At 56.6% G+C, this 18,153-nt stretch overlaps 1 long non-coding RNA gene across 10 annotated transcripts in view; it reads left to right on the top strand.

Moving 5' to 3' along the window:
* Nucleotides 1-18,153, top strand: part of LOC129515293 (uncharacterized) — a 77,332-nt gene that overhangs the window by 49,505 nt on the left and 9,674 nt on the right. For 8 of the 10 annotated variants that reach the window (XR_008665561.1, XR_008665560.1, XR_008665558.1 and 5 more), the window contains exons 2-3: nucleotides 13,456-13,621; nucleotides 14,782-14,908. This is a non-coding gene — a long non-coding RNA (uncharacterized LOC129515293). Of the gene's footprint in view, nucleotides 1-2,803; nucleotides 2,905-13,455; nucleotides 13,622-14,781; nucleotides 14,909-18,153 lie in introns of those variants that run through there. The other 2 variants (XR_008665557.1, XR_008665562.1) reach the window with 2 other exon arrangements.

Below are 18,153 nucleotides of genomic sequence, written 5' to 3'. Positions count from 1 at the left end.
AGGTGTGGGCGGGACATGGGGGCCTCCTTGCTTGAGCTGCGGACGCGACTCGGCCCCGCGCCCGTGTCCCGCTTCGGGCGCCCTCCGCGGGAGGGCGGGTCTCTGCCGTGAACCCCAGAAACAAGCCTCAAGCTTCCCTCTCCAGGGCCCGTGTCCCCGCCCCTGGCCGCCCCGCCCAGGTAGGACCGCAGGTGCACCCACCGAAGCGCCTTCCTCGCCCGCGCTGTCACAGGCCTCCGTGGTCCCCGGGTTCGACGACACGTGGGCTCACCTGGGACGCACCTGGGACGCACAGGTGCCTGAGGCCGCGCGGGGTGCGGTGAGACGGCCCCTGCGCGCCCTCGGGTCTGGCCTCCGCTCGGCCCTCGGCCCCCGGCTCCCCCAGCCCAGCTTCTCCGGCCCCCTCCAGCACCCCAGCACCCCTCCGGCCCCCCCAGCCCCGCCGGCCCCCCCAGCCCCCTCCAGCACCCCGGGACGTCCCCGGCCCCCTTGGGCTGGTGGGTTCCGCACGGTTTCCCATGGGCACTCGGACGCCCCACTGAACGGCTGGCAGTTTTCTGGGTCTCCATCCGTCATTCTTCTCCTTCGAGTTGACTCAGCCCAGGAGACCATTCAGGGCCCCATGCGGCTGATTGCTTCCTGTCCCCTGACTCAGTGACTGTGGATGAGGGTCACTTTCCCTCCACCCGCCGGGTGGTGACTCACGGGGACCAGAGCAGGAGCCAGTCACGGAGGAGCCGCGTGGCCTCCTCCCTCGTAGGCCTCACTGGGGCCTGCTGGGTGCCAGGGCCTCAGGGAGTCCAGGGGAGCCCGGGGAGCCCAGGGAGCCAAGGGGGGCCCAGAGGAGCCCAGGAGGGCCCATGGGATCCCAGGGGAAACCAGGGGCGCCCAGGGGGGCCAAGGGGAGCCCAGGGAGGGCCAGGGGAGACCAGGGGGCCAAGGGGAGCCAAGGGGGCCAAGGGGGGCCAAGGGGGGGCCAGGGGAGCCCAGAGGGCCCAGGGGAACTGAGGGGGGGCCAAGGGGGGCCCAGGGGGCACAGGGGGGACAAGGGGAGCCAAGGAAGGGCCAGGGGAGCCCAGGGGAGCTGAGGGGAGCCAAGGGGGGCCAAAGGGAGCCCAAGGAGCCCAGGGGGACCCAGGCAGCCCAGAGGAGCCCAGAGGGCCCAGAGGAACTGAGGTGGGCCAAGGGGAGGCCAGGGGGCCTTGGGAGCCCAGGGGGGCAAAGGGACCCCAGGGGAGCCAGGGAGACCCAGGGAGCCCAGGGGAGCACAGGGAGCTCAGGGGAGCCCAGGGGGCCTAGGGGAGCACAGGGTGGCCCACAGGAACCCAGGGGGCCCAGGGGAGCCCAGGGGGGCCTCGGGGAGCCCAGGGAGCATGGGGTGGCCCACGGGAGCCCAGGGGGACCCACGGGGCCCAGGGGAGCAGGGAGACACCAACTGCAGTCATCGCAGCAAGACTTTGGCTTAGTTTTCTGGCAGCAGAGGCCAGAAGGACCCAGAGGCCAGAAGCGTCCCGGAGCACTTCCCGGAGGAAGGCATTAACCCGTGATGGACCCCGAGAACCAAATGTGGCCGGGAGGGCGGGGGGCAAAAGCCCCACAGTGAGAACCACCTTCCGGCGACGCCGATCCCTGCTTCTCTTGAACGTCCACCGCCCACGTCGTCCTGACTTCTATTTTCTCGCGATGAGCATTCTTGAGAGCTGCTCTTTTAGCCACTTTACATGCAGGGTACCGCGGCTTAGTCGCCGCTCGCACCATACTGTGCGTCCCACGCCCGGGACTTCTCTCTTTCTCTTTTTTTTTTTTAAGATTTTTTTTTCTTTTAAAGATTTATTTTATTTATTTATGATAGTCACACACACAGAGAGAGAGAGAGAGAGAGAGAGAGAGAGAGGCAGAGACACAGGCAGAGGGAGAAGCAGGCTCCATGCACTGGGAGCCCGATGTGGGATTCGATTCCGGGTCTCCAGGATCGCGCACCCTGGGCCAAAGGCAGGCGCCAAACCGCTGGGCCACCCAGGGATCCCTAGGACTTCTCTCTTTTATGACTGCAGGTTTGTAGCTTTGACCCCCGTCGCCCCTTTCGCCCACCCTGGCCCCCTCGCCTCTGGATTTTATTCCAAGATTTTGTTTTCGGAGCAAATACCTGCTGGTGAGAGATTCCAGGTGTGCGTGTGTAAGGGGGTGCAGAGCACGCTCAGATTTACACCTTGGAAAGTCATCCTGGCTGAAATTTGGAGCAGGACTGATGGGGAGCCAGACTGGGCAGTGGTTCAAGGGCACGCGTGACACGCTCCTGCCTTACGTTAGGGCAGTGGAGCTGCGGGGAAGTGAGCAGACCCGGGCCTGGGACGGAGGGCGTGGATAGGACCCGCCCGGAAGGGGTAAGAGGTATGGGGGGTGCGCGTCCTCCTCACGCACAAACTGCTCCCCAAGCATCGTCTCGCTTACGCAGCCTCTCCGAGAGACGGACTCTATTAGGATCCCGCTGTTTGAGCTGGGGAAACTGAGGCACAGGCAGGCACTGGGAGGACCTGGGGTCACGCCCTGAGCCGAAGGCAGACACTCAACCACTGACCCCCCCAGGCGCCCCTTCCTCGTTCTATTTCTTCCGTTAGCAGCTCCTGTTCTCAGACGGGAGGCTCTGGTCCACGTGGAGGTGTTAGGGGGCTGCCTGGGGGCTGAGAACGTGGGCAAGGACGGAGGCGCAACGTCAGGGGCACGGGAGGCAGCGGGCGTTGGGGGGTCTGCGACGCCTGCCTCCCCGAGAGCGGAGGAGGTTGACCTGCACACGTTTCACCCACAGCTCCTGGCCCAGACAGAGGGTTCCGCGGCCGGGGGTCCCCAGAGCCGCCGTGGGACTGACAGGAGAGCTGCCGGCTTCAGAGGACACTGAAGCGTGGGGTAGGTGGCAGCGGGTGTGCCCCCCAACGCTTGGGCCACCGCGCTCCCTGGAGTCCCAGCGCCGGACACCTGTGTACCTTCCCTGTGCCCCTATGGGGTCGGGAAAGAGCCTCGGCCCCTCCTGAGGCCCCGAAACGTAGGGATGGTTCTCACTGAGGGAGAGGGGATGAGGTCAGGGCTGGGTGCAGGGGTGAGGTCAGGGCTGGGTGCAGGGCTGGGTGCAGGGGTGAGGTCAGGGCTGAGTGCAGGGCTGGGTGCAGGGGTGAGGTCAGGGCTGAGTGCAGGGCTGGGTGCAGGGGTGAGGTCAGGGCTGGGTGCAGGGCTGGGTGCAGGGATGGGTAACTAGATTCAGGGTGCCCAGAGTCAGGCAGCTGGCGGGGGCAGAGGCCGGAGCCCTCGCCGTCTGATTGACCCGCGCTCCTGCCCACGGCCTCTGTGGCCCCGTCCTTCCAGACTCCGCGGCCGGCAGCTAGGGCTTGAGACTAAACACAGCCGTTGGGGTAACCGCTGATGTCACCGTGGCCACCACCGTGCGGCCCCTTACCTCCTGGTCAGAGCGAAGCGGCCGGCCACACGGGCTCTTCCCCTTGACGTCCCGATGCCGGCGCCGCTCGGTCTGTCTGCTAAGCTCGCGGCTCCAAGCTGGCGTGTGCCCACGACAAGATGACCTTGGCCGCAAGGCTGCCTCCGTGGACGCGGGCCCCCGCTCCGACGCCGGTGTCAGGGAAGCAGTCAGCCGAGGGATCGGGGGCAGAGCGCGGCCACATCCCTCAGCCGTGGGGGAAAGTGTGCACACGGGCTCCGTGGGGGGAAGCGTGCACACGGGCTCCCTGCTGCTGAGGCTCCGGCTCCCGCTGCCGCCACCCGGGTGCACCGGACGAGGCGTGATTCGGACCTTCCTCCCGTGCAGCCTTCCCGCCCCGTCCCCCAGCGGACCCCGGATATGGGGGGGGGGACGTGAAGATCAAGGCGCTCTTCTTCATGCCCCCTGCCCCCGCCCTGAGTCACAAGAGGAAATGAAAAGAAATCCTAAATTCTTCTCGTAAGGGTCAGGCCACAGGAAGAAAAGTATTAGGGGATTCTTGGTTCCCTGTGATCCCGTATCCTCTGCTTTAAAAACTGACGAGGGAATGTCAGAAAATTAAATAAACTTTACCGAGGACAGCGGCAGGGGAGCGGCGAAGTTGTGCAGGGTCTGGGCCGGGCTGGCGGCCGCTTTGGGCAGAGGGTCTGATATAAATGTTTTAGGTTTTGTGGCCCCTTCTGTGGATCACAAATCTCCTTGCGGATCAGATTCATAATCCTTTAGAAAATACAAAAAAGACGTCCTTAGCTTGGGATTGCTACAAAGCTGGGCCCCAGGCCTCGCCAGCCCGTCCCGTGAGGACGCCCTCAGCTTTAGAGCCACGAAGTGCCCGTGGGGAACGCTCGTGGAGTGTCAGTGGGGTGACCCTGAGGAGGAAGCTGAGAGCGGAAAGACTGGGATGGAGCTTGGCTGTCAGGAAGCAATCCCTGGAGAACAGAATGGAGGAGGGAGGGGAGAGGAGGAGCGGGGGGTCCAGAAGACCCCTGAGAACGGGGAGGTGGGAGGTGCAGGAAGGGGGCAGGTGAGGCCTGCCGTGTGGCCCACGGGTTCCTGTGGGGCCGGACAAGGGGGGCTCCCTCTGTGGTCACAGCCGCCGTCCCTCCCACCGAGCCCCCGAGCCCGCTCGGCCCTTCCCTCCCCTCCTGCCGCATTCCAGCACCTCTCCAGTCAGCCTTCAGGACAGACATTTTTAATGAAAATACAAACTGTTTTCTCCTCCCCCCCCACCTTCATCATCATCAGAAAACATTTCAAGGCAGAGAAAGAGAAAAATCAGAACACAAGCCGAGAGGTAACAGGTGTCCAGGAGAAAATGAGGACGGCAGGTCCAGGTGGGAAACAGGTGACCAGGCCACTTTTTGCTAGAACGTAAATAGAAAGACAGATTTTATTTATTTATTTATTTATTTATTTATTTATTTATTTATTTATTTATTTATTTTTAAGGATTTTATTTATTTAATCGTGAGAGACACAGAGAGGGAGGCAGAGACACAGGCAGAGGGAGAAGCAGGCTCCACGCGGGGAGCCCGATGCGAGACTCGATCCCGGGACCCCGGGGTCACGCCCGAGCCCAATGCAGACGCTCCACCGCTGAACCCCCAGGGCATCCCAAAAAGACTCATTTCTAAACACCCTGGAAATAGTGGGGATCACAAGAAGGAGGACCCAAACCAAGAGCGAAGAAACCTTGGCTTCCGTCTTCAGCGGACGCCGCACCAGTCGAGGCCTCGGTCCGGCCCCACTGAGTGTCCCTCCTCATCAGTCAGGTGGGCCCCAGCGTTCCGGCCCCGTCACTTCGTCCCCTCGTCTGCATCTGCACGTGCGGCTAACGGGCCTCGTAAGGTAACGCACTGTGAGATTATGACACGGGCTGCTGGCTCCAGCCTTGAGCTGTGACCCATCAGTGTGTCCGTAGGGGGTGACGTTGTGCGTACATCGCCGGCGCTGGGCGCTGATGGCGGGTCCGGGGACGCCCTGCCTGGCACACGGGCTGAAGCCGGCTGCGGCGACACAATGGATCCATGCCCAGCGCGTCCAAAGTCTCTACAGTCGTCAGGGATGAGACTAAGAAGCACTGAAGCCAGAGGTGTCGAGGACAGGACCCAGCTCACCTTGCGCGTCCTCGGTGCTGGTCAGCCGGTCCCCTGTGCGTGTCCTCGGTGCCGGCCAGCCGGTCACCTGTGTGCGTCCTCCATACTGGTCAACCGGTCACCTGTGCGCGTCCTCAGTGCTGGTCAGCTGGTCACCTGTGTGCATCCTCCATACTGGTCAGCCGGTCACCTGTGCGCGTCCTTGGTGCCGGTCAGCAGGTCACCTGTGCGCATCCTCGGTGCTGGTCAGCTGGTCACCTGTGTGCGTCCTTGGTGCTGGTCAGCCGGTCACCTGTGCGTGTCCTTGGTGCCGGTCAGCCTGTCACCTGTGCGCGTCCTTGGTGCCGGTCAGCCGGTCACCTGTGTGCGTCCTTGGTGCTGGTCAGCTGGTCACCTGTGTGCGTCCTCCATACTGGTCAGCCTGTCACCTGTGCGCATCCTTGGTGCCGGTCAGCCGGTCACCTGTGCGCGTCCTTGGTGCCGGTCAGCCGGTCACCTGTGCGCGTCCTTGGTGCTGGTCAGCTGGTCACCTGTGTGCGTCCTCCATACTGGTCAGCCTGTCACCTGTGCGCATCCTTGGTGCCGGTCAGCCGGTCACCTGTGCGCGTCCTTGGTGCTGGTCAGTTGGTCACCTGTGTGTGTCCTCCATACTGGTCAGCCGGTCACCTGTGCACATCCTCCATACTGGTCAGCTGGCCACCTGTGTGTGTCCTCGGTGCCAGTCAGCTGGTCCCCTGTGCGCATCCTCGGTGCTGGTCAGCTGGCCACCTGTGCGCGTCCTCAGTGCTGGTCAGCCAGTCACCTGGCCACATCTGCAGGGAACGGAGCAGATTTGCCACTGGAGGCATCCGGAGAGCTTGGGGTCAGCATGACAGCAGCCAATGCCTGTCGCGAGACCAGGTGGGAGCAAGGCCTTCAGGGAGAGGAAAGGCCACCTGCTGCTGGCTCCACGGCCATGTGGGGCTGACAGGTCCTGCCCGACGTGGAGAGCTGGGGGGACGGCAGCCTGTGACCTTTCTTCCCGGGCTTCCTTCCTGGCTCCATGTTTCCCCAACCACGTGTCTTAGACCCTCCTGAAGCGATCGTGACGTGGACGGGTAGGTTTCCCCCCCAAATTCCTGCCCCCCTTCCAAGGACACCCCTTGCTGATGGCCTGGCACCTGGGAGGGGCCAGGTGCCTGGGGGGACTGATGCGGGCCTCTTGCAGGCTCACGGGCTTAGAAAGCGCGCCGTCCACTTTCCTTTTGTCTCATCCACGCAGGACTCGCTCCCGACGTCCACTGCGACGCCGGAGGCCCAGTGTTGGACGTGAAGTGGTCGCAGGAGTGGAAGGGCAGGGGCCTCTGAGTCACGGCTGGGAGGACAGAGCCGCCCCGGGGGGAGCACGTGCGTGGGGCTGCACCGGGAGCAGCAAGCCCATGCTCCGGGGGGGTCGGGGCTCTCGGGGCTCCTGCGGCTCGGGGTCTTTGCAAACCCTCCCCGACTGCCGCGCTCCGTGGTGCCGGTTAGGCTCTGCTGTGGAGCGTGCCCGCGCCTCCCCGGTTCCTTCTACCTCCCTGCAGTGTCCTCCGATGGATCCTGACGGTGACAGCGAGCAGAGGGAACAGGACGGTGGCCGTTTGCTTCATGACTTCCTCAGTGGGCCCGGTCACTTCTTGTCTGCTGTGGGACCGGACCGTGTGGGCAGAGCTCAGGCGCTGGGCAGGAGCCTGGGACGACGTTTGCGGGCTCCTGGTCTGCGGCCTGTGCTGGGCGGCACTACGGCCACCATCTCCACGGCGGGAAACAAGGGAGCCAGAGCAAGAGGGCGATGTCCCCACGGTATACCCGTGGCGCTTGTTTCCTTTTCTTACGTCCCATTTGGCCGAGTGCCCTGGAAACGTAGGATCTTTGGTCGTTACCTGGTTTATCAAATGGGCCCTGGAACATCAGAGACTTGCTCCCACCCCAAATCGTGCTGTAGGCCCGGAGCCCCAGGTTCAAATACCCGGATAGGGGAGAACTGAGGACCCAAGCGTTGAAGCAAAGAGGCTTAAGTCACTCATACAGGGCACGTTAAGAAAAATCGGGAAAACAAAACCAAACGAAAATAGGTGCTTGGGGAGCCTGGGGGCTCAGCAGTTTAGCGCCGCCTTCAGCCCAGGGAGTGATCCTGGGGTCCCGGGATTGAGTCCCGCGTCGGGCTCCCTGCATGGAGCCTGCTTCTCCCTCTGCCTGTGTCTCTGCCTTTCTCTCTGTGTGTGTCTCATGAATAAATAAATAAAATTTAAAAACAAAAAAACAAACAAAAAAACCCAAATGTGCTTAAGTCTTGATAGGATTCTAGTTTGAAAAAAAACTATAAATCCCCTGTTGTTCAGTTCGGGAAATCTGACTACAGCGTGCACGTTGGGAGCTAACAGTTTATTTTTGATAATATTTCTAGGTATAATAAAGGTATCTGGGCTATTTGGGGATTTTTAAAATTCTTATTATAGGAGATGCGGGCTAAAGTATTTCACGGCTGAATGTCATGATATCTAACCCAGTTTCAAATGGTTCAGTAATAAATGTACATAAATTTATTACCCACGTAATGTTTGCCATTAAGGGAAAATGTTAATATTGAATCTAAGTGATTATTCTTATTCTATCAAATTTATATTTGAGGTTTTTCATGATAAAAAAGCTGGAAACGAGACAAAGGAAGATATGGGGCGGGGGGGTGAAATTCAGATCTGTGCTCCACACGTCAGCCTGGTCTTTTCCCTTCCTGCTTCTGGGCCGTTTCATTTCAGGGGTTCTGGGCCTGAATGGTTGCTCTTGGCCTTCTGAATCCTGCATCTTTTTCCCTTTCCCAAGAGCTATCTATTGATTAGGGAGAGAGAGAGATCAATAATCACACTTAACTTACAGCCTAACTGGAGAAACTCTATCTCACTAGATTGCCTGGTGCTTCTTGGCTTTGGAAAGAAGAACATTCTATGCAAGATGCACGCACTTGAACTTGGCGTGTTAGGATTTTTCCTGCATTTCCAACCTATTCCGCCTCATTGGACGAGGTGCTTCTCTTCTTTGAGTTGAATGTCACCGTTGCTCCAGAGCATGGCCTCTCGGGATGGCGTCAGGGTCGGGTCTGGCCCCCGTCACCCTCCGCCTCCGCAGTCTCCTGACTCTCAGCCTTCAGCTCACCACACACTCATGCACGTGCACGGACCCTACACACACTCACGTGCACCCTCACACACTCCTACACACACATTCACACGCCCACGTACAGACACACGCGCACACACACACACACACTTGCACACTCGCTCTCCCGTCCGTCACCTCCATTTTTAAAATAATTTACCTTTCTTGGTCACCTCCTGAGCCTCCACAGCTGTGTTATTGACCTATCTCTGCTCTTCCTTCATGCAAAATTTCCGTGAACTACAGTATTGCCATTTTTCCAGCCACTTATGCATCATTCTTGTTCATTCCTGAAACCATTCCTTCTAAAGTCTCTCTCTCTCTCTCTCTCTCTCTCTCTCTCTCTCTCTCTCTCTCACACACACACACACACACGCACACACACACACAAGCAACCTGATAGTCAAAACCAATTTTCTGGTTTTAGGTACTCATGTCTCTCTCACTTAAAGGAAATACTCAGTACCTCTCCCACCCTGAGTTTTTTTCTCCGTGCAGGGCAAATGGGCTGATGCATGACCCGGGGAAGGTTGTCTTTGTCCCCATCAACCTGGGTGCACGTTAATCCTCAAGGCTACACCCTCCACACCTCCTCGCCTGCATCCCTAGCAGGGATGAGTCAGGGGAAGGGAACAGGGACTCGGTGCAGTTGTAGGGGAGGGGGCAGGGATTGCCCTTAGGTGCTGTCCAGGCTGGCCTCACGGCCTCTTAGAGCCCGGCGACTCCTAAAGTGCACCCGAAGTAAGAAATGCTCTGCTCTTGAGAGGTAATCAGATAAATGGTCAGGTTCAGGTCTGCCCATGGCTCCTTCCTTTTTTTTTTTTTTTTTTTAATTTTTTTTCCATGGCTCCTTCCTTAACAACTTCCTAAGGCCCTGGGTTTTAGGTACTGGTTCATAAGTATAGATCCATGTCGAGTTGGATTTCCAACCGTTGGAAGCACCTACCGAGCACATGCACACCCTACGGGGGTCAGCCCTGTGAGGTCGCCCTCGTAGCACTGTGTGTGGTCGTTGATGTACCATTGGCTTCCCACTGCGCTGGCCATTCGGGCTGGGCTCCAGCGCTGTAGGAAGCCCCTAGCACCTAAGGGTCTTGAGCTTCACCTAACTGTGCTCCCACAGCACTGCCTGCTGCCACGGGCAGCCCCCCCCCACACCTGTCTAACCCGTATCTGGGTGTTAACCAAGTAGCCAACCTGGGCCGAGGTGCCATAGCAGGATGCAGGGCTACTCCATTAGATTGCAACCGCGCCCTTCGATATGCATGGAATTTCACTCTGGAACCAGAAGGACGGGGATTTGCCTATTCGGGGATATATATGGATAAGAATTTTCAATCGTAATACACGTTAGTGTGCCTCGAACTCTCCTGTTGGGATCTCTGTTGCTCCTCATGAAAGAGAAGAACGGAGGTTCAACCTCTGCCCGTGTTGTTAGAGCCTCGTGTTACGACATGTGCTCACTCTTCTCAGGCGTCACAGAGCTTTGCAGCTGCAAGGCTGAGGGTTCGTGGTGCTCAAAAGCAGCCAACCAGCAGCTGGGAGGGTGGCCAGTAGGTAGCCTTCCAGACACTCTCAGGAAATACGACGCTTCCTAATCCAGGAGAGTGGGTGCTGTGCAGAAGACCTATCAGACCCTGCCCAGTTTGTGTGGGTTCTGGGCCAGTTAGTGCAGCACAAACCCCGCACAAATCCTGGAGAACACCCCCCCCCCCCCCGTATGAGAGGCCAAAGGTCTGACTTCGGGATCATATGCTCTCCAAATAGGATTATCTTCACGACGGAAGACAGTGTGTCTTTTGAATTCAGGGGTCATCCCCGAGGCTAGGTGGGATGTAACCCATTTTGGGGTTGAGGACATTGGTGGAAGATCATACCCCACTAGCCAGCTGCTTGCCCATTGACAGATTCCCTTTAGAAACATCAGCTTCACCCAAAAACTCGGCTGCCGCTGAGTCAGCTTTTCCCCCCGGAAACCTTCTCTTGCCCACATCTTAGCCTATCCCAGCACAGCATGGCCTCCCTGATTCCTAGAGACGGAGGTCCCACCGTAGAGCAGGGACCATCCCGTTCCAAGAAAGTGCTGACGGGGAAACCGCTGCCCTCGAACATCTTTCATTTGGTTTCGCTGGGGTCATTTACCCAGGATGAGGGCAATCACTGCTTGGTTTCCATTGGCACAGAGACCCCACCTTGAGGAGGTTTGCGGGACTGATCCTAAGGTATGGTCCCTGTAGTGGCCAAGAAAACCCCGGTTCCTGCCACCTGTGATGAGCTCTTTTCTTGAAGGGATTTGAATTCCGGGTCATGGGCATGATGGATGGCCCAGAGGTCTAGACCCACAGTGGTGTGACAGTCTAAGGGCTGGTCCTCAGGTCCGGGGCATAGCCAAGCTCTCTACCCTTTTGCATTCATTGCAGTTGGTATAACTCCATCAGGGGCATTGCCCAAAAACGGCTGGCTCCGCACTACCTACGGGAACCAAAGATCCTTCCAAGACGTTCCTCAAGAAGTGGCGCGTTCCGGAGGCTTTGGCAGTGGGTTGGCTACTTAACAAAAATGAGCCTGAACACAGGGATGCTCCACAAATGTCTGTCGAGTAAATATACAGACTAATGGATGGGAGCCAATCTGTAGGTCTTCCCTTCCCGGTGAGCTACTGGCATGGGTTTTTATTCCTTACGCCATCTGTCCGATCATCTTGGACCCTGTACCCGGGCTGACACCATGCTGGGCGGCATCACACGCAGGCCCTGCCTTGGCAGGGGGGCTGCTTCCAGGAGGAATGATGCATCGCTCCTTTTTCTCCTGTCCTGGGGCTGGGAGATGTCCTCAGTGTCCTAAGGGCCCGGCCCCGGGGCAGCCAGACGGCCTCCTGTCGTGCTAACTCGGGAACCAGTGTTACCAGCATCTCTTCCAGCCACTCCGCTGCCCTGTGTCCCGGCGGGTCTCCCCAGCTCACTCACTGCTCCGTGGGGGAACCATGACTGCAGCCTGGACCTCCCTCCAAGCCGCAGGAATTTATTGGTCCACACGGCAGACACACTGGAAGGTTCCGAGGGGTGGTTTTCAGACTTGACGTGTGGCGACAGCTTGCCGGGGGGGGGGGGGCAAGAGCTCGGGATTTACTAGGCCTGGGGGGTTGCACTTCTAGGAAGTTTCCCGGGGAGGCTGACAGTGCTGGGCCGGGGACCATACTTGGAAAACCACTCCTCTGGGCACGAACTCCCTTGAAACTGGGGAAAGGAGACGAAGCGAGAGTGCTTCGCTTCCATTTCCCTAAACCTACAATATCTTTGGCTGAGGCCTCAAGTTCGTAGGAGAAAAGCAGTTCAGGCTTCCCCGAAGAAGGGGAAAGAAGGCTTGAGGCCTGAGGGGCGGGGAACCCTGAAACCCAGTGTTAGCCAGGCCCAGCTTAGTACCCGGGGACCCTGCGGGAGTTGGTCACATCTCCAAGCGACGCGAGCGGGTTGCGCCTTGTCCTCAGCTTCCAGAACCTTCCTATGTCGCGTCCCATCACTAAGACATGCAGAGCTTTACCTAGAATGTCTTCCCGCCCCACCCCACGCCGACAAACAGTCCTCCCGAACGGTCCCAGGCAGGGTCAGGCCTGTGTGCAGGTTTCTGGAAAAGGCTCTGGGGAACCAGTTGCCGCTCAGAAAACGAGTTACGGGTTTCCGTGCTGGGAGGAAGAGCTGGTATTGACTCTATTCCAGAAAAGGAAAAGCCGGGGGTAGTTTGACCTTAAACCTTCAGTTGACTGAGGGAATCGATGACACTTTTGGTTTTACTGCAACGGAGACCTTCACAAGGGAAATGCATGTAGCTGGGGTGGGAATCAGAATATGTCGAGCAGGGCGTTGACCCAGACGGAGCCTAAAAAGGGAATTCTGATTTTTCTGGGTGTGCCAGTCTGCAGGTGTCTTATTGGCATGAGCTTTTATTTATTTATTTATTTATTTATTTATTTATTTATTATTATTTATTTAAAATATTTTATTTATTCATGAGACACACACACACCACACACACACACACAGAGAGAGAGAGAGAGAGAGAGAGAGAGAGAGGAGAGGCAGAGACATGGGCAGAGGGAGAAGCAGGCTCCATGCAGGGAGCCCAATGCGGGACTCGATCCTGGGACCCCGGGGTCATGCCCTGGGCCAAAGGCAGGCGCTAAACCGTTGGGCCACCCAGGGATCCCCGAGCTTATATTTAGAGCCTTTGATGTCTGGCTGGAGAAAGGAGAAGCTCAAGGGCTGGGATGTGGTTCCGAGGAAGGAGACAAGCGCGATGGCATGACAAAATTATTATGAGGTTGGCATCAGAGCGCGAAACTGTGCTATCCATTATTCCTGCAATTAAAATTAAAAAAAAATACCCAGCAGATGGACTCTCACTCTCCAAACTCAGACAAGCAAGAAGTAGGTCTTTTTTGTGTTTTTTATTTTTTTATTTTTTTGTTTTTTCAAAAAGATTTTATTAAAAAAAAGATTTTATGTATTTATGAGAGAGAGAGAGAGAGAGAGAACGAGAACACGAGCTGGGGGGCGGCGCAGAGGGACATGCAGACTCCCCACTCAGCAGGGAACTGGAGGAAATACGTGTTTTTATTTTTTATTTATTTATTTATCTATCTATTTATTTATTTATTTTTGAAATATGTGTTTTTAAATGCTTTCTATTTACACGTTTCAGGTGCTGTTTTCTGTGGCCTGTTTGGTGGCAGGAATCTTACGTCCGTCCGTTGAAGATAGGACCCCGTTTTTCAACAGAATTCCCCAGAGTTCAGGGAACGAGTTAGGTCCACGGGATCACCATCGGTTACTGTTCGCCGAGACGTCCCTGAGGCCCCACCGAGAAGGTAAAGAATGTCTTCAGCCGCGGCCGGAGGAAGCCTTGATGGAGTGGCTGAGCGTTCTGCGCCTCGCCAGGTGTCCCGAGCTACCCAAAGGACCATTCCCGGAGAGCGCTGGGCGGCTCTCCCCCTCTCCCAGGGCTCTATCCCTGTTTCTTGGGGGTGGGTCGCCGTCGGTGTGGACCCGCTGAGTCCACTTCCTCATGTGCATCCGAGCTCAGGGCGGTTGGGCTGCTCGCTGACGTTGGCCTTCGGTCATGGCACGGGGCCTCTGCACAGGAGCAGGTGCCGTGCCCGGGACCAGGCCGGCCACGCTGGGGTGTCACCTCCCACTGCTTGCCCTCCGCGGTTCAGGGTCCAGGGCCCTCACTGTGTCCCTCTGTGAGCAGCCTCGGAGCTGGGGGGTGCTGCACCCACCGACCTTGTCCTGTGGCCGCCACCGTCAGTTCATGGCAGAGAGGCAGAGACACAGGATGCGAATAATCGATGTATTTGCATTCTGTGCAACTATTGGTTTTCACATCCTACTTTCTAGTTCAGGTTCTAAAAAATATTTTCCGAGGGACCCCTGGGGGGCTCAGTGGTTTAGCACCGCCTTCAGCCCGGGGCGTGATCCTGGAGTGCTGGGATCGAGTCACGCGTCAGGCTCCCTGCATGGAGCCTGCTTCTCCCTCTGCCTGCATCTCTGCCTCCCTCTATGTCTCTCGTGAATAAATTAAAAAAAAATGTTTTCCGAGGATCAAAATCCATGTATTTACCTGGATCCCTGCTTCCTCTGTCGGTGAGGTCATGTCATTTTCCTAAAGTCCAAGTCGGTTGTTTCCCGACGCAGCCGTTCTTCTGCGCAAATAATTATCAACAAGTCCTTTGTCATTTGTAAATCGAGGTGACATCCACACACCATAAAATTAGCCGTTTTCAAACGATTCTAGAGCGTGTCGCATATTCGGGATGCTGCGCAGCCCCCACCTGTGTCTAGTTCCAAACGATGCCAAGTTCCCTCTTTTTTTTTTTTTTTTTGCCAAGTTCCCTCTTGTTCTACGATGTATGGACGGCCCCAGCCCCCAGGGGTTTGACTTATAACGTTTCTTGACTTCTTGATGGTACAAAGAGGTGCACATTGAATGGAAACTCTACTTTGAGTTTTGCGTTTGGGTCTTTCCCAGGCCAGCGATGTGCCGGAGACGCCTGCTCGTGATGCGGGCCGTGGCATCGCGTGATGGCCCGGCTCAGCAAACAGCTCACCTGAGGCCACCATCCTGTCCCTGTTTCTCGCCTCCAGCACAGCATCCAGTAAGTCACGTGAACTATTTTGCACGTTGTTGTGAAAGGGGCTTCGTGGTGGATGATTCTGTCCAAGAGTGGGCTCCAGGAAGTGTTGTGAGCACTCGGAGGCGCCGCAGAGCTGCGACATCCCCTAGATTGGGTGCAGCGAATGCATTTTCCACTTAGGACGTTTTCTTTTCTTTTTAAAAATATTTTATTTATTTATTCATGAGAGACACAGAGAGAGAGGCAGAGACACAGGCAGAGGGAGAAGCAGGCTCCACGCAGGGAGCCCGACATGGGACTTGATCCCGGGACCCAGGGGTCACGCCCTGGGGTGCAGGCCGATGCTCAACTCCTGAGCCACCCCGGATTCCCTGGGAATTTTCAATTTACACTGGGTTTATAGGACATAGCACCACGGGAAGTTGAGGAAGAACTGTATTTTATTAGGCCTCATGCTGGGTGGTTTTAATTTTGATGAAAAAAGAAGCGCCCTGTCCACACCCAGCACCTCCCAGAGGGCCTGACCTGCCCTCGCCCTCACTCTGTGTCCGCTCTGCTGGTAGCCTAACCACACGTCTGACCTGACGTCCAAAGCAGATGAGTGCGTCCGATCCTACAGTATCCGGCTGTGGTTGCTGGCATGAGCTAGGGTCAGCTCGGGCAGCTTCTTTTACGATGAGTCTCGTCCTCCTGATTTTATTTTTTTGATGTTTGGAATTGAGCTATGATTGACCCAGGACATCGTGCTGGCGTCAGGCATCCTGCGTGCCTCTCACAGGTGCTGCGCGCTGGATCCCAGGAAGGCCGCCGGGCCCTAAAGGGCTGTGGCCGGAACGCTGGGTGAGGCTGGGTGAGGCTGTGCCATCCCCACGCGTGGGGACCCAGCACCGTCGCTCTCACCTCACAATCTCCCGTCACCTCCCAGACCCAGTAACTCCTGAGCACACGTAGGGAGGAGGAGGATGCTAATGCATGACATCTTGGCCATTAAAATATCAACACGCGTGCAGCGGAGGGTTTGGGTTCAGGTTTCTGTTTGGTGCAGACCCCACTTCTGGACTCCCAAGGGGCAAGGATCGGGGGAAGGACAAAATATCTTCCAAACGTTATTGATTATAGGTGACAGGTGTGGGTGGGAGACACCAGGGCTTGAGTGCTGCCGCCGAGGTGTTTCCGTCGGGCTCCCACACTCCGGCAGGGGGCTGACTATAAGAGTTGTGGGTTGGGTTGGGTTTTTTTTTTGTTGTTGTTGTTGTTGTTGTTGTTGTTGTTTTGGTTTTTTTTTTTTTTTTTTTTTTTTTTTTGCAGATGTTTTCTTTTCCAGCTGCATCGGGACCTTTGAGTAGTTTTTAAAATTTTTTTTTTAATTTTTTTTAATGCTACTTTGAGACCCATGGAGCCAGGACCAAGGGCACAGCAGGAGGGGTGAGAGGATTGTAGAACTGGGGCCTGGTGTGAATAAACAGTGCCTGACAGTTTTGTGGCAGCTCGGCCTCTTGCCCCCGAGGGCTTTGTTGGGTGAGCTGTCCCCGGTGGACTCCCAAGGAGTCTTGCTCCAACATCAGGTGGAGACTGAAGGCAGCACTGCCTTGGCCTGGCGCCACCGCCGCCTCTGTCCATTGGGCCGCTTACCGCTTGGCCCTGTCCCGGGACTTAGCAATGTTGCTGCCGTCCCGGGGTCACACCCTGGGCCAAAGGCAGGCGCTCCACAACTGAGCCACCCAGGCGTCCCGGAACAGTACATTTTTTAAGACTTTTTTTTTTTTAAGATTTTATTTATTTATTCATGAGAGACAGAGAGGCAGAGACACAGGCAGAGGGAGAAACAGGCTCCATGCAGGGAGCCCGACACACGGAATCGATCCCGGAACCCCGGGGTCACGTCCTGGGCTGAAGGCAGCACTAAGCCGCTGAGGCCCCGGGGCTACCCATTTTTTAAGACTTTTTAAAGGGTGTGAAGTCTACCCAGGTCAGCCCGAGGGCGCACTGCCTTCCCGCCCCTGCCCTCGACCCGGGGACTTTCCTGACCACTTGCTATGATTGCTGAGCATGGGGAAACCTTGTTCCAGAAGTGGCTTCCTTCTTGCTTTAAGGGAAAAGCCAGAGGCCAGACACGGCTTCTCAGCAGGGCCCCAGGTACCCTGCTTTGCCTGGCTGGTGACTGTCGCCCCGGTGTGATCACTGAAGCCCCTTTTTCACTCCTAAGTGGGTCCCGTCCGGACAGTATAGGATGTCTCTGGCCACCCCTCCCGCTTCACAGCTCTGACCTCTCGTCGTCTCCCCTTGCCGGGCTGCAGCCACACTGCGCTCCCCACTGTCCTTTGAGCGCCCGGGCGTGCTCCTGCCCCCGGAGCCTTCACACGAGCTGCTGCTATTTCTGGAACACTCTTCCATGGATATCTGCAGGATCGATTCCTTCAAGGCTTTGCTGAACTGCCGCCTGCTCAGGGAGACACAGGCTGACCGCCCAATTCAAAGCTGCGGCCCTCCCTCCCTCGTGCGTCACCGCTGCGGCGTTTCTTCCCTTGGTAGCTCACTATAGCCTTCCCAGTACATCATGTTTATTATTCCTCTTCCTACTAGAACGTGAGCTCTGCAGGACAGTGACCTTGGTTTTTTTTGTTTTGTTTTGTTTTGTTTTTCTGGTCCCTGATATAGTAGAAGAGCCCAGGGTGACTCACGCAGTAACCATCCCTACACCTTGGTTGAATGAATGAGTGAAAGAATGAATGAAAACTTAAGTTCCATTTCCCCAGAGACTCTCCCGGTGACTGGCTGGCCGTAAAGACCCAAGGTGTTTCTAGCTGATGATGACTCACTAGTTAATCCCTAAACTGGGTATCTTTTTCATTTTTATTTCCCAGAGAGACATCGGAACTTTTTACGGCCTAGGACTTGATCATTTTATCACACGGGTTTAAGGGAAATTTGGAAGAGAGGCAGGTCTTTAGAATCACTTAGAAATAATCCCACAGAAGCAACTCTCTATTTTATCTAAAAGACACGCTAAACCAGCAGAAACGGTTCTAAAAGTAAAAAAAAAAAAGAGCATCAATGTTAGCATCATGCTGTGTGGTTTATGGAGCTCTCTCAACCCCACTATCATATTTAATCCTTATAGCAGCACTTTCTATTATCCCTATTTAGTCTATGAGGAAACATAACCTAGAGAGAATAATGACTTTCTGCAAGATATACGGCTAGTTAAATGGCAGAGTGGTTAAGGGACAAAGTGACTCCACACCCCTGGTTTAGTGCCACACTGC

The sequence above is a fragment of the Nyctereutes procyonoides genome, unplaced genomic scaffold (assembly GCF_905146905.1).
Source record: "Nyctereutes procyonoides isolate TBG_1078 unplaced genomic scaffold, NYPRO_anot_genome, whole genome shotgun sequence".
Taxonomy (NCBI): Eukaryota; Metazoa; Chordata; class Mammalia; order Carnivora; family Canidae; genus Nyctereutes; species Nyctereutes procyonoides.
This window is presented reverse-complemented; position numbering and strand designations above follow the sequence as displayed.